This window comes from Hylobates moloch, unplaced genomic scaffold (genome assembly GCF_009828535.3).
Source record: "Hylobates moloch isolate HMO894 unplaced genomic scaffold, HMol_V3 SCAFFOLD_6, whole genome shotgun sequence".
NCBI lineage: Eukaryota > Metazoa > Chordata > Mammalia > Primates > Hylobatidae > Hylobates > Hylobates moloch.
Genome location: NW_026652281.1, coordinates 149,171,033 through 149,173,787, shown reverse-complemented (window position 1 = coordinate 149,173,787; position 2,755 = coordinate 149,171,033). Strand labels below are relative to the sequence as shown.

General features: G+C 51.4%; 1 pseudogene; it reads right to left on the bottom strand.

Moving 5' to 3' along the window:
- Nucleotides 1-574: 574 nt before the first annotated feature.
- LOC116470649 (histone deacetylase complex subunit SAP30-like) lies at nt 575-2,289 on the bottom strand (annotated as a pseudogene).
- Between the last annotated feature and the right edge of the window lie 466 nt (nt 2,290-2,755).

The following is a 2,755-nucleotide window of genomic DNA, read 5'->3' as shown; positions in this document are numbered from 1 at the left end:
AGGAAGTACACTGGAACCAGGATGAGAAGCCCCTTCATTCTGCCGTGTTCCTCTAGTGCTCTCTACTGACAAAGTTAACACTGTGCCAGCTGGCAGAGAAATATTTACAGGATCCTGCTCCATTATCTCAAAGCATGGAAAAGAAGGGTAGATTTGGAGCTATGAGGTTATAAATTGATGACAGGCACATACATGTTCTGCTGCAGAAGAATGTATTGATTACAGAGTGCTGTCCTGAGACCCCAGAAGGAGTGTTACATTGTCCATAGTTTATGTTATGCACCATTGTGCCTTTGTACAATCTAAGCAATTCTGGGTTCTGAACTGGACCTCAGGGGAATCATGACCTGTACCACTTTGCTATGATCATGTCTTGCAAACCTCAGTGAAGAGCTATCTGAAACACTGTGGGAAAATACGCCTCAGGGTGTTCTGCCTTTGTCTATGACCAAATCTAATCAACAGCTGCCATCAAGCCTGGAGCAATAAGAGCACCTGAGTTCTTGTTTGAGAAGAGGTGAGAGCAAGGTGATAAAGCCTTGGCTCAGCTTGCCTCTTTTTTTTTTTTTTTTTTTTTTTACAGTATTCATCATTCAAACTTTTTTATTTACCATAATATTTAACAGTCTTTATGGGCTTAAATGTAGCAGATATCACCTGTGCATCAAGCATTACACTTCATTCTTTTAAGATTTGCTTCAACCTCACTCAAGCTGCTTGCCACCCTCCGATTTCTGGTCCAGTCTACTCTTGTTACTCTTCACCTGTAGATGAAGTAGGCAGGGGTCTCTTTTTCATTCACAGGTATGTTGCTAACTGGGCCTTATTGAAGCCTGGTCTGGTCTGCAACTTGTAGTGTCGTTTATAACGTCGTAGGGTGTTCACTTGCAGCTGGAACAGATCAACCTCTAAAAGAGCTGTTCTTGCTTTAGGCAGGTGGAGAGCACTCAGGAATGTCAGTGTCATGCTCGGGAGAATCTCCGCCATCGTCACTTGTCTTCCTCTTCCTTTTATTTCGGACACTGTGGATGAAATTTTTGTGAAAATCACAGATATATAGGTGCCTCACGCTCTTGTCGATGTCCAGCTTGAGTTTCTTCTATGAGATGCTCTTCTGGACCCTCTTGCTGAAGGAGGCGTTGCCCGCGGGCCGGACGCAGCGCTCGCCGTCCTCGATGAGGCAGCAGCTCTGGCCGTAGCCCGGGGCGGCGGCGGCTGGGGCGGCCGGGGGCCCTTCGCGGCTGTCCTCCTCCGTGCTGAAGCCGTTTATCTCCCCGCCCCGCGCCGGTCTCTCTGGGGGAGGGTCCCCCGTAGGCCACTCCGCGGCCGCGCTTGCCGCGGGGCAGGTCGCTGAGACCCCCGTAGCCGAGGGTCCCAGAGTCCGTCTCCAGCCCGGGCGCTGCCCTGCCCCACGTCCGAGAGGCCCGGCTCCCTCGGCCCCCGGCCCTCCGCCTCCGGAAGCCCCCTTCCTCCCGGCTCGAGGCCCCGGGGTCGGCTCCCGCGGCTCGCAGGGCCCCGCCGGGGGTCACCCGGAGGAGCCTTCTGCCGGGGCCCAGAACCGTAACCCTGCAGCGGGGGTGTCCGGGAGGGCGTCCCAGGAAACAGCCGCTCCCCAAGGACTCCGGGCCCGGGTTGCCAGGGGGTTTCGAAGGCCCCCGCCGGCTCCCGCCTTCTTTCGGCTGCGGGGCAAACTCGCTACCGGGCAGCTCCCCCGGAGTGGCGCGGCCTCCTCGCGCGGGGCCCGGCCTCGAACCCGCGGCACCCGGGCCCCGCGGCTCGTCTGGCCCACTCCACCTCTGCAGCCACTCGGCTGCGCCCCGAGTCCCGCGGCAGCCCCTGGGCCGCCCGCCGAACGCGCCGCTAGCTTGCCTCTTATATAGCTTGGATGAGTTCTTTTATCATATATCTAGTGTTTATTTATTTATGTATTTATTTATTTATTGTTGCTGTTTTGAGACAGGGTCTTGTTCTGTCACCCAAGCTGGTCTGGTACCCAAGCTGGTCATTCTGTCACCCAGGCTGGAATACAGTGGTGCAGTCATGGCTCACTGCACCCTTGACCTCTCAGGCTCAAGTGATCCTCCCACCTCAGCCTCCTGAGTAGTTGGAGCCACAAGCATGAGCCACCATACTTGGCTAATTCCTATGTATGAGTTTTTAACCCCACTGAGCTCCTGGAATTTGACCTAATAATATTAGTACTTTTTTCCTTTTACGGCAGGATACAATTTTCTTTTCTTTCTTTTCGTAGATCATGGTGCAGCCACAGAGATGGTAGCCCCTTTCCATGCTCCCAGGGATGTGATTTTAATAAAAGGACAGAAACCTTGATTTATCTCCACTACAGTTCCAATGCCAGGGGATGCAAACTCAAATATCTATACAGGTTAGGGATGCAACTTAAATGAGTGAAGCATGCAGATACAAGACAAAAAGGAGTGATGGCAACTGTGAAAAACCATAGAATATATGCTTAAATAAAGGTAGTTGCTATTTAACCCCTGCATATTGTTGCCATGTAGATCTAATTGTCAGATATTCTAATTTTTCAAGAAAAGCTGGAAATTCAGATTTTTAAAACCTGAAACTATCAAATTTTTAAAACAGTAAAAAAGACGGTATAGGACAAACATATGTATGTGGTGGGGGGTCACATCCAGCTTGTGACTCCTACCCCATGCCTGTTTTTATACCCCTGTACAATCCCTTCCCACACTGACTATGGGTTTGGCCATACTACTAGTTTCGGCCAATG